The sequence below is a fragment of the Lathyrus oleraceus genome, chromosome 4 (genome assembly GCF_024323335.1).
Source record: "Lathyrus oleraceus cultivar Zhongwan6 chromosome 4, CAAS_Psat_ZW6_1.0, whole genome shotgun sequence".
Classification (NCBI taxonomy): domain Eukaryota; kingdom Viridiplantae; phylum Streptophyta; class Magnoliopsida; order Fabales; family Fabaceae; genus Lathyrus; species Lathyrus oleraceus.
The window spans coordinates 256,239,716-256,253,407 of NC_066582.1; positions in this window are offsets into that span (position 1 = coordinate 256,239,716).

Consider the following 13,692-nt stretch of genomic DNA (forward strand, 5'->3'; position numbering starts at 1 on the left):
GGTGGTGAGTTGACGTGTTCAGAGCAACATGATCCTTTTAAATTGATTTAATCATGAATGTTGGTTTGAATTACCAAGTTTGCAGCGCGCTTACTAGAGTCCATCGTGGATTGCGCGCTTGTGACCACTTGATCTGCCACCTCAATTAATGAGGGAGATCAAGTGGTCCACGTTTTTTATGATTATTTGATATTCATTTTATTTGTTTTATGTTCATTAATTCATATTAATTTTAATATTGATCCAAAAAATATGAGGGTTTCACCAAAAAATTTAAAAAAATTTCCTCTATCATCTTCTGAATTAAAATTATTTTTAGGAATTTGATAAACCATTATTTAATTTAGTGCATATTTTAGTTGATTTTAATTATTTAAATGCCAAATAAATATTGTTGAACTTCTAATTTTGACTTGTTGAGTTTGACTTGTGTTGTTGGGCCTTGGTCAAGGTTGATTTGACTTTGTTGAGTTAAGATCATTGGATTTAGAGGATTGATGAAATGTACATTTCATCTCCCAAAATGAATGAATGATCTTAATTTGGTAAAAGTCCTCCTTTGACCAATTTGTGTTGATTCCATTTCCCATCCCTCTTCATATCATTCCTCTTCTTTATTCATTCATGTCATGGACCAATGATATCTCTAGATCCTAAAGCTAGTTGATTGCAAAATCAACATGAGTATGGATGAGATTAGGTCCACACTTTTGCATATTCTTTTTTTGTGTGTATGGTATGTTTTAGGTGCATGGTTCATAATACCATGTCTCTAACATGCATTAACACCAAAATTCTATTGCCCGACCTCAAATAATTGTGACTTCTACATAAGTCCAATTATGATTGCTTAAAATAGCGCTAAATTGTTGACATAAAAGGCATAACATTCTAGTAAGTGAGATTGTAAGTCTCCCCTCTTTCATGGTATTGTGTGGAAACTTGGCCTTTTTTACTTCCTTTGGAAGATGTCTTGGTTCAAGGATCCATGCTTGTGATAAGTGGGCTGAGTGTTCCCCAAAGAATGACTTAACCAAAACAAAAGCAAAAGCAATACTAACTTCTAATCAACTAACAATTAACATTTAATTTCAAGTCATTTACTTTTATACACTTTAATTTCAAGTCTTTATTCATTTTCCATTATTCATGCCATTCAATTTGTTTACTTAATGTCATTTTCACTTTGCTCATTTGAGCCATACTTTGTGAATATATTGTGTTTGTATATACTTATTTGTATTTGTGGTCTTTTGACCTTAATGTACATAATAAGAACAAAAAAAACCCGAAAAACATTTTTTGTGGACTGTTGGATTTATCTGAGATATTGTACTTAGAATTAGGCAACACTCCCTATGCAAAAGGACTTGACCAATGCCAACTTTCATGAAATCAAATGCTTGTGAAGTGAACTTTCATCTGATACAATTATTGAAGATCCATTTGAGTTCACCTGCAACATGATCATATTGAAGTTGTTATTTCAAAGTTGTGTCTAATGCTCCTCTTTGTAGTCATCTGATACATGGGGAATTTTGAAGAAGACCTTGAAGTTGGTAAGCTTGGACGTGGCTATCTTTATTTGATGCCTTGCTCTTCATCTTGCTATTTGAGTATTGATATTGCTTGATTCTAAATTCCAAGGGAAATTTGGGTTTCTGTATGACATTCTTGTTTATTGGATTGTAGCCCATTGGTCAGATCCTTTCAAACTCTCAACTTTTAATTTTTGCTTAGGATTAGTCGCTTCATCTCCTCCCCACTTCTTTAATTTCAAATCTCTCCCCACCTTTTAAAATATTCTTTGCTTGTGATTTCTAAACTTTGACCATATTGCAAATTAGAAACTTTGGTCTTATGCCATGGAATTCTCAAACTCATTTTCTTAAACAAACTTGTAAATGAACTTAACTATACTTGACTTAAAATTTCAAAAGAAAAAAAGAGCTAACACTCATCCAAAATATTTTTAGGCCTCTTTGTGCCTTTATTAAACTTAAAATTTTGTTAAAAGCAACTCATTCACTTTGAAATTTATACCATGAACTACAAGGTTTTGATCCCTCATTTCATGTTGGTACGTAGGCACAAATACGAAGGTCTTGTCAAACACAAAAATATAATTAATGAATTCTTTTCTCATCCCTCCATTCTATTTATTGCAAACATCATTTTGTACAAAAACACATATGCACACAAGAAAGGGCTCCCTAGGAGTACCTAGGACACTTTGGGTGCTAACACCTTCCCTCTATGTAACCAACCCCCTTACCTGTAATCTCTGACATTTTATTAGTTTTGATTTGAAAACTTTTTATTTTTGAGTTTTGTTCGTACTTTTCCCTTTTCCCTTGGAAACAATAAAAGTGCAGTGGCGCTTCTGGTTTTATTGACGTCTTGCTTATCCATAGCCTGATGGTCATGAATTTACTTCTACAGAAATTAAGTGGCGACTCTGTTGAGGAGTAGTCTCCAGTGGGTTTATCCTACTTTTTTATGTGTATATAATTGTATATTTGATGTTTGTATATTTGTTTGTGTGATATAATCTGCTTGTTGTGCTTGGTTATCTCTGAATGGTGAGATAAGCTCTAACCCAAACTTGAGTGCAATTAAGATAAGAGGATGGTATAGGCATGTTCGACTTGTGTGGAGTAGTCCTTAACAAGTTGGCTTGAGACCCACGTACTCAGTGGAAACCCTTTTGGAGTTATGAATGTCACACAAGTTATTTGTGGTTAGGCATTACTCTATCTGATTTGGGGTCCGAGGAGCTGATGACCGTAGAATATTTAACCCATCTTGGCCTATTTAGGACGTAGTTTGGAGAATGTTCAAGTGTAGACTTGATAACAGTTGTTACGCGATACTACACTCAAACGAGTTTCTCTTGAAAATATTATGGGTTGATAGTCATCCTAACCTATAATATCCAATAGATGGAATTAAGACTCTGGGAACTTTTTAGAACATGATCTACATGTTTTTATCCTTAGTTCACTCCTTTGGGATGGTTCTTACCCAGACTCCATGCTCGTGACTCACAACAAACCCTTGATTCTTGGTTGATCCAATCAAGTCTTGTCAATATTAATGGAACTTGGGTGTTGATAAGGGGAAAGCCATAATCCACCAAAATGGATGATTGATCTTGAAAATGACTTGATTCATCCCTTGACCTTTGTTTGTTTGCCTTGTGTGTGATCCCTTATTTGTGATTGTTGCATTCATGCATTCATGCGCATCATAACACTCATCACACGAAAATTTCAAGGAATTGAGGTCTTATTTGCAAATATTTTCAGACCATGGATTATGGATGAAGGAACACTAAGAAGTACAATTTCAGAAGTCCGACTTGAAAGAGTTAAGGAAGCTAGCATCTTTTGCATTAAATCCCTTGGACTTCAAGCAACGTAATGGGAAGCTTCTGTCTATTATGCCTATTGATATGGTTGAAGGACTCTTGAGCGTGTTGGTTCAGTTTTACGATCTTCTCTACCGTTGCTTCACTTTTCTTGATTATCAACTTGTGCCTACATTAGAGGAGTATGGCCATCTATTTGGAGTACCTGTTTCTAACAAAGTGCCCTTTAGTGGATTGGAAGAGACTCCCAGATCTCACATCATAGCTGAAGCTCTTCACTTAAAGAAGTCTGAGATAGAAGATCATTGGGTGAAGAAAGGAGGGTTGTTTGGATTGACTTCTGAGTTCCTCATCAAGGAAGCTAATGCCTTTTCTCAAGCCGGTAGTGTGGATGCTTTTAAAGCTATATTTGTGTTGCTCATCTATGGGTTGGCTTTGTTCCCTAACATTGACGGTTTTGTTGATGTTAACGCCATTAGAATTTTCTTGATTGGGAATCATGTGCCTACTTTGTTGGGTGATATGTACTTTTATTTGCATCTATGTAATTCTAAGGGTGGTGGAACTATCGTCTATTGTGTTCTTCTTATGTACAAGTGGTTTATTTCGCACTTGCCTCAGACACGTACTTTTATGGAGAACAAACAATGTCTAAGGTGGTCTCAGAGACTTATGTCTCTCACTAATGATGATATAGTCTGGTATGATTCTTCATTGAGTAAGTTGGAGATCATTGATTGTTATGGTGAATTCTCTAATGTACCCTTTATTGGTACACAAGGAGGAATCAACTACAACCCTGCTTTGGTTTGTCGTCAACTTGGGTTCCCCTTGAGAGACAAACCTAATAACACTTTGTTAGAAGGACTTTCTATCAAGAGGGTAAAGATCCCCAACATTTGAAGTAGAAGATTGTGCATGCTTGGCATAACATGCATAGGAGAGGGAGATCCGAGCTTGGTCCATGCAATTATGCAACTTTGGAAGCTTACACTCTTTGGGTGAAGAAGAGAGCTTTGGATTTGAAGATGCCTTATGCTCGTGAGAGACCTATGTCTATGGTTATGGTTGAGCCATTAACTATCCCTAACCAAGATATAGAGAAGTTGGAAGATGCACTCGGCAAGATGAAGCAAGAGAAGGATATTTGGGAAGAGCGTTTACGTGCTTTGAGCAGAAAGCATGAAGAGTTGCAACTTGAGTCTAAGGACAAGGATGCACTGATTGAGCTTCTTGAAGATCGAGTAACAAAGAGACAGAGAGAGCCAGAGGTTTCATCTTCCTCTAGAATGCCTCAGCCTTCCATTGCTTGGAAGAAGATTGTTGATCAGCTCGTCCTCGAGAAGACTCGGATGAAGACTTCTTTTGAGTCAGAGATTCGACGCATCCGAAGGAAGTATACGCCTCCAGCCAGATCTTCTGATGTTGTTATTAGGGATCCTTAGGATGATTAGTCTCCTTTTCTCTTGTATTTTTTTATATTTTGGTTTCTGAAATTGTACTCAGTGTAATCCTTCCAATTGTATAAATAAAAGATATTTTTTATGGTCAATCAAGTTGTTACAATTGTTATATATATATATATATATATATATATATATATATATATATAATATATATATATATATATATATATATATATATATATATATATATATATATATAATATATATTATATATATATATATATATATATATATATATATATATATTGCAAATAATATAGTAAGTTCCTTGAAAAGTGAAAACAATCAAGCATTGCATTTCATGCATCATTTGCATAAGCAGGTTTCTCTTTCGCCAGATGTCTTATTGGTATTTCTTCTATGCTTCAGCCAAGCTGACTCATCGATACAATACCCGCTCCAACCGCTCAAGAATCATGGAACATCTAGAGCAAGAGAACAAAGATTTGAAGGACGAGATCACCACCTGACTGCCATGATGGAGTCAATGTTAGCCGCTCAGAGCCAATCTTCTCCAACGCCTGCAACTCCTCCTCCTCCTTAGAGGACTGTTATTTCCGAGGTTGCTACCTCTACCATTCCTACTACTGCTGCTCATTTTGTGCCTGCCATGCCTGTCGTATTCCCGTGGGGATTGCCGCCCAATTTTGTGCCTGAGGGTTTTGCGCCTACATTTGCTTCCATGCTGGCATCTAGCCCGGTCATGTCTGTGCCATCACCGGTTGTTCATACTTTTCCCTAAGTTGAATACATCATCTATCATTCTGAGCCATCTGAGGGTCCGGATGTTTATGAGAAGATGGATGAAATGAAAGACCAATTCCTTGAGCTGCGAAAGGAGTTGAAGACCTTGAGGGGTAAAGATCTGTTTGGTAAGAGTGCTGCGGAACTTTGCTTGGTTCCAAATGTTAAAATCTCGATGAATTTCAAAGTCCATGACTTTCAAAAGTATAAGAGGAATACTTATCCGCTCAGTCATCTCGTCATGTATGCTAGAAAGATGTCGACGCAAACTGATAATGATCAGTTACTGATTCATTATTTCCAAGATAGTCTGACTGGTGCTGCTTTGAGGTGGTACATGGGTTTGGATGGTGCGAGTGTCCACAGATTCAACGATTTGGGTGAAGCATTCATGAAGTTGTACAAGTATAACATGGATATGGTGCCGAATAAGGACCAATTTCGGTCAATGTCTCAGAAGGACAAGGAGACGTTCAAGGAGTATGCTCAGTGATGGAGAGAGCTTACCGCTCAGATTACCCCTCCTTTGGAAGATAAGGAGATGACCAAGATTTTTCTCAAAACCCTGAGCTCACTTTACTATGAGCGCATGATTGCCAGTGCCCCCAGTGATTTTACCGAAATGGTAAACATCGGGATGAGGCTAGAAGAAGGTGTCCGAGAGGAACGGTTATCTAAAGAGGAGGTTTCATCCAATAAGAGGTATGATAACATCTTTTCTAAGAAGAAAGAGAACGAAACTAATGCAGTATCGAGTGGGAGGCAGATGAGGCCTCATATCAGAAGGAATCCACAACCCCGTCAACAACATCATCAAGTATCATCTGTAATTCCAGTATTTTCTAACAATTAATCAACACCAATTCAACAACAAAGTTAACAACAGCCACCGCAATGAACAAACACCTACAACAACAACAATATCAACAATCATCAACAACCACAAAACTTTGAGAGGAAGAAGGTCTCTTTTGACCCGATTCCTATGACTTATGCTGAATTGTATCCATCGTTGGTTCTCAAGAACCTTTTGCAACCAAGAAATCTGCCTCAGATACCTAAACCCCTTCCATGGTTTTATAAACCGGAACTCCGAAGTGCCTTTCACCAAGGATCTCCCGGTCATGATATTGAGAATTGATACCCCCTAAAGTATGAAGTCCAAAAGCTGGTTAAGATTGGAATGGGGTCCTTTGAGGACCGTGCGCCAAATGTCAAAGCTAACCCACTACCTGCTCATGGTAATTCATCTGTCAGTATGGTGGATGGTTGTCTTGGGGAGTTCAAGGTATTTGATGTACGCTTTATTAGAAGATCCTTGGTGAGGATGCACAAGGATATCTGTTTGGTAAGCGATTGTGAGCATGACCATGATGGTTGTGCAATCTACAGTGTCAATCCTAGAGGTTGTATGGTTGTCAAGAGAGACATTTAGAGGTTGATGGATAAAGGTATGATTCAGATTCTCCAGTCTCATCACGTGGATGATGATGTGAATGTAATAGTGCAAGTATTCAAGACTCCAGAGAGAGTGGTGATTCAATTTGATAGCGGCAGTAGTAACAATGTCAGCAATAAATTGATATCGTCGTTGGTAATGCGGTTAGCGGGCCCTATTCCGTATGCATCAGATAAGGCTGTCCCATATCAGTACAATGCTACCATGTTAGAGAATGGTCAAGAGGTTCCTTTGCCTACGACCAGTTTTGTTGTGAGTATGGATGATGTTACTAAGGTGACCCGTAATGGTCGTGTCTTTGGGCCGGTGTTCCCTAAGAATGTGGAAGATATATCTGTTACTAAGAAGGTTGAGGTGCCTGTGGTGGATCCTGTTAGCGCTCCGAAGTGTCAGTCTGGTGAATCCAGCGGTTTGAGCCTAACGATGAAGATGAGGTACTCCAATTAATCAAGAAGAGCAAGTTTAATATGGTGGAACAGTTGCTCCAAACTGTAGCGGGGTATTCGTTACCATTAGAGATATTGACTAAATCCAAGGTAAACCATACAAGTCGAGTCGCCACCACACTTCTATTTATCCAAAGGAATGGTTAGAAAGCGAACAAAAACCTAAAAGTTTTATCGAATCAAAAACTAGTAAAAATGTCAGAGATCGGGGTAAGGGGGTTGGCTATGCAATGGGAAGGTTTTAAGCACCCAAAACATCCTAGGTACTTCTAGGGAGCCCTTTTCACACTTGTTGTAAGGTTGGTATTTTATGAAAATTTGTTTGTGCAAACATGATTGAAGAGATGAGAAGAGAATATACAAGTTATTTACATTTTGTGTTTGGATGGATAAACCCATTGCCTAGGTACCATCTTAAAAAAGATTAGGATCAAAACCTCGTAGTTCGGGGTAAAAATCTCAAAATGAGTTGGTGAATTGATTGGTCCAAAAGCCTTAAGGTCTTTTGTTATCCAAGGGAGAAAACTCAACCTAAAACCACAAATCCACCATGTGAGGATAGCTTCAACATGCTAGCGAGGGGTTAACCCTATAATAAGCATGGAAGACTCATTGTCCATCACTAAGGATATAGGTGAGTATTACATCTGCCTCAAGGATAACTCAAACCTAATAGCTAAAGGTTATGAAAAGTTTTGATTAAGGAAGTGGCCATTGAAACAACAAAAGTATTTGAATGAGTTATATTTACCAACGAAAAGTATTTACAAAATATGGTCAAAGTTGATTTAAAGGTTCAATTCAAAATGAGTGTTATGAAAAAAGTTTGAAAATCAAAAGCATAAGGCTTAGGTTTCTAATGTTTGAAAAGTGTTAAATGTTTGCACAAAAGAAGCATAATGGCTAAATTCCTAATTATACAAGAGATGAGGGATAAGAAATAAGACCACAAATGGAGTTCCTCTCTTGAGATAATATTGATGATCCAAGTAGCTCCCATCCTTTGGAATATGCAAGCAAAATAAGTGTAAGCTTCAAGCAATCAACATAATCAAACAAGCTCTTAGAAGATCCCCAATGTCTCTTGTGTCTTTCACTTTGGATGAACATGGCAATGGTTCTTCAATTTGAGCTCACATAGGATCCCCTAGCACAAAAGCACACACATCAAAAAGTTCTATGAAGTAAATCAAGAATGGACAAGAGTGGGTTTAGAGATTTGGGTTCTTCTAATCCATCTTCAACATTAAGGTCCTTTTTACTCCAATTTGCATAGGGAAAGTCCTAAAAACTAAGTCCATTTGTCCATTTCTTTGCATTTGGTCCACAACAATCAAAACAAAATACAAGCACAATAATATATACAATTATGTGCTCAAGTGAGCAAAAGGCAAATTGCATTAACATAAACATGTGCTCAAATGAGCAAAGGGGGAAAAGCAAATGAATAATATGTACAAGAATTGTAAATTGCATAAATGTAAAGAGCAAGAAGTAAATGTTAATGGTTAATGGTTAGTATTAGTAATTAGTGTGCCATAAGGAAAATTTAGCGCTATGTTAAGCAATTGTAATTGGACTTATGTAGAAGTCACAACTATCTAAGGCCGGTCAATAATAATGTAGGCAACAACACAAGTTAGAGGTCTTGATTAGTGAATCAAACTCCAACAACTTGCCATGCCAAAAAGAAGATGAGAAATGATCTTGTATTAATTTAGATTCTTTGCGTGATTTAGGAAGCAACCTATCCTTAATGCAAAGACATTCACTTGATCCATGATCAAGATGAATTAGATTTGAACCAAGGAAGATTAAACCTCCATGTATCAATGCTAACCACCAATCTTTAACTCATTGATCAAAAAGAAAGAAGAAGAAGAAGAAGAAGAAGAAGAAGAAGAATTAAAGTGCATTAATAGAAATGGAATGAGATAATCAACAAGCATTGACAAAAGATAGAGAAGATCAAGGTCAAACAAATAGAAAACAGAAGCAAAATGAAGATTAAAAGTCAAGAAACAAATAAAATATTTTTGGCATTTTTTAATATTAAAATAAAACTTGAATTAAAATAATAAAGAAATGTCAAACTTCAAACTTACTTCAAATCAACTTTGAAAAGTCCAAGTAAATTATCACAAGTTCAACAAGGTCAAACAAAGTTTGACAAAAAAATTCAGCATTTTTAAAAGTCAGAAACTATTTTAAATCATGTAAAAATGCATAAAAATAACCTAATTGAATTAAAATCTCAAATAAATCTCAAATCAATTAATATATTTATGAGAATATTTTTCATAGATCTATCATCATTCAAAGAGGTTGGAAAAATATTTTTGTATTTTTTGAATATCAAGAACTATTTTTAATGAATTAAAAATAACCAGAAAAGAGAAAATTACTAAAAAATATCAAATGATAAATTAAAAAATATTAAAAATCATTTTTAGAAAGTAGAAATTAAAAGGAGAAGAATGAAATTGGTCCCATCATTTTTAGACCAATAATGAGAGAGATATGAATTTTTAAAGTGAAATGGAATTAAACTAATAAAATGAAAATAAAATTAGAAAATAGAAATAAGGAAAAAGCGTGAGCCATTGGATGGATATTCATTAATTGATGTGGATCATCACACGGCCTAGCAGCGCGCGTTCACCATACACCTTGGTCAACTGAAACACACCAAGCCTTTAAATAAGTCATAACAATGGACGTGTGTGATTGAATCTGGAAATGCAAATGGACGGATCTGATTGAATCTGGGGACCAAACGTTGGCCAGCGCCACCGTCTTCCTCGACCACATCAAAAATTGCAGAAATTAAAATAGCAACCAAAATGCACGATCCAAGCATCATTCGAGAGCTGGGGTGATGTACATCACCCCTGTACCACTCAATTCCATTCTAGATCTCTATATTGAGAGAAATCAGAAGTGGAAATTCTGTGGTGTTCATATGAACTTCATGATTTTCAAAAATTGAAAGCATATCAATGTTGCCTCTATGCAGAGGACTTCAGATCACACAATAACAAAGAAAATTGAGCACTATACAAGCTGGTTCGAAGAAAATAACAGTTGAAGTAAACCTTTGAATTGCAAGGCTTTAAGTCACGATCTTTGGATGTTTTTGCTTACAGTAGACATTATGGATCAAGGAGAGAAGGTTTAGGAACTTTGAGATCTGAAGATTGATCAATGAAATCAAACTTCAGATCTGAAAAATTTGAAGAAAAATGGATTAGTTCCTTTAGTGATGGCTAGGATTTCAGTTCAGCAGCAATTGGGGCGCCTTAAGGTTGCCAAAATGAAGAGCATGAGAAATGTATTTATAGCTGAGTAAGGCTGAGTTGCATGAACAAATCATGTGCATGGATGGAAAGGCCTCCATGCATGGGCCTGTACAGGCGCATGGAGGGCCCAATTCCACTTGGATTTGCAAGCTTAATGCAAAGGGAATGAGAATGGATGTCCAGATTGGACTGTATTAGCTCATGCATGGCAATTGAAATGATTTTCCAAAAATGCACTATAACATTCAAGTCTTCGAAAATGCCATGTAAAAAATAGGAACACCACCTCATGAGTAATGGTTGGAAAGCTTATTGCATAAGGAACAAATGTTATGTTGATCAAAACTCTAATTGGGCCTTGGAAATTAATAAAAATTGGACTTGAAGTGTAGGGTGCAAAACATGCATATGTGAGATTTTCAAAATTGGCCAAAGTTCAAGCCCTTCTGTCTTAATAATACAAGCTCCAAATGACAAAATCTTCAAAATGAAAGTTGTATATATTTTCAAAACAATCAATTTGGACTTAAATTTTGCATCATTTGGATTTTTAATGAAGAAGGTATGGGCACTTGAAGTTGGACTTTTTCACATTTCAATGCATTTAGTCCAAAGTGACCTATAATGTTTTGCATTATCACATGTATTTATTTTGAGATTTTGAAATTTTACTAAAAATAACATTTGAAGTAGACATCTTAATATTTCCAATTCATTTGGTTTCACCTCAAAATCATGAAAAATGAAGGAGTTATGTCCTTGGGAAGTTGACCCAAAATTAGGGTTTCAGTCAAAATGACCTATAATGTCTTGGAATGGGTGATGACCTTCCAAGCTTCAAATCAATTTTGGATGAACATGAAATTTGTTCATATAGTTCTTAATAACATTTTTTCTCTTGGGGCCATCTCCATTTGACAAACACATAAAAAGTTAGGTCTCATTTCATTTTAAAATAGTCAGATGAATTGACTGATCAACTTCTCAAGTCCAAACCTCATATCTTGATGAATTGATGATTGAGGGAAATCAAATAAGTTCAAATATGCATGAAATGATGAATTAAAGAACTTCCCTTGATTGTATTTTAACCATGTGTTGAGGTTGCGTCATGAGCAAGGCACAGTTGATGAACATATGAATTAGGGTTTCATTGGGAAACAAACCTCAAACCCTTTGATTTGCTTTGATCAAGATGATGAATTGAGATACTTGGGAGGCATATTTGATGGATGAGGGCTTTGGGAACCATTTCCATGCTTGCTTTCATCTTCTCTTGGCCATATCAATGTAAATAGGATCTCCTAGAAGCTTCAGACCTTGTGACTGCTCAAGCTACAAATAAGAGATGTTAGTGACATATTTTTGTGCTTTTGGTTAGTGAATAATAATAATAATAAAAAATGAGAAAAACAATGATATACAATTCAAGCATGCTTGGTGATTTCAAACCAACTCTCAAGAGATCCCACCCAAAGGGAAGGAGCCAAGATGCTTATGATCCTTGAGGCTATGCAAAATGCAATACTATGATGCCATGAGGGATCTTAGGGTCAGAATTAGGGTCTTACAGCTGCCCCTGTTTAAGGTCATTCTAGCTGGAGAAGTGAAGGTTAAAATCTTCGTCTCGACGAGGTAGAATGGGCTTAAATAATAACAAAGAGATGAATTTTGGTCCCTAAGAGACCTCATGATTCAAATGTATGTATGCAAAAGGTAATACTTCGTGGGGAGATGTGTCCACAAAGAGAAAAGAAATCGGGAGAAACTGACAATCCATATGAGCAATATACTCGATGGGACATAGACTCCGGGGACTAATGGGGATAAGAAAGGGAATAAAATGCGTGAGCAGGTCACGACTTAAGACTTGGTGAGAGACACGAGAAAAATTCCATGAAAATAAATCAATGGAAAGACTCGAGCTGACCCAAACGTGTATGTATTGAGGAATGTGCCAATACAGCAAAATTATCCATAGAGGATACTTCAGACAAAATCCGGACTCAGATGGGGGATATCCACTAAGGGACTCACTGGGGAATGTCCAACCAGGACTTATCCGAGGAAACAACAAGATGATGTATTACCGGTTACTGGGTAATAAGCTCAAGGAGACATGTGATCGCAATACCGGTATAAGGGTGAGAGAACATCACGCTAAGGGAGAATGAATATCTAAGACAGGTATGAGGGTGAGAGATATCAAACATCCAAAACATCTGAGGAAGACCTGAAAAGGTGTATTTCGACTCAGGAAGTCTGACTCCACAGGGGACGAAAGTCATAATAGGGAGCAGAAAAAAGGAAGGAACACCAGGGATACCGGTTACTGGGTGTATAATAGGTGACCGACCAAGCGTGAATTGGGGAATATTTCCAAGACACTCATCATCTGAAAAGAGGACTGAAAAAGCAAACTCGATTACAGGATGGGTATTCGACTCCACAAAAAGGGAATACAAATCTTACTCGACTGGGGAAGAGCAAAAGACTTCGACCAGAGAGCGCATGAGATATATTATCTATTACCGTCAGAACCTAGATAATACACTCGCATGGAAGATTATCCACAACCGATTACTGGGTTAATAAGGATAAATCGACCGAAAGAAAAGGGCATCGGGATACCGAATACTAGGTATAAAATGATGACCAATCAAAGGGATAAACGATCATTACCGACAAAGGCAAATGAAAGATGACCCATTGGGGAAACATTGACAAAGGCAATGATCCGGGAGATATATCACCAGTTACTGGGAGACATACTCAAAAAGGTGAAGGAATATCAATACCGAATATTGGATAAAGATAACCGTCTAAGAGGGGATTACATCTACCAACAATAGGTAGAAAACCACGGAAGAGTAACCGCCATCGGTTAGGATGAACCAAAATAAGGTTA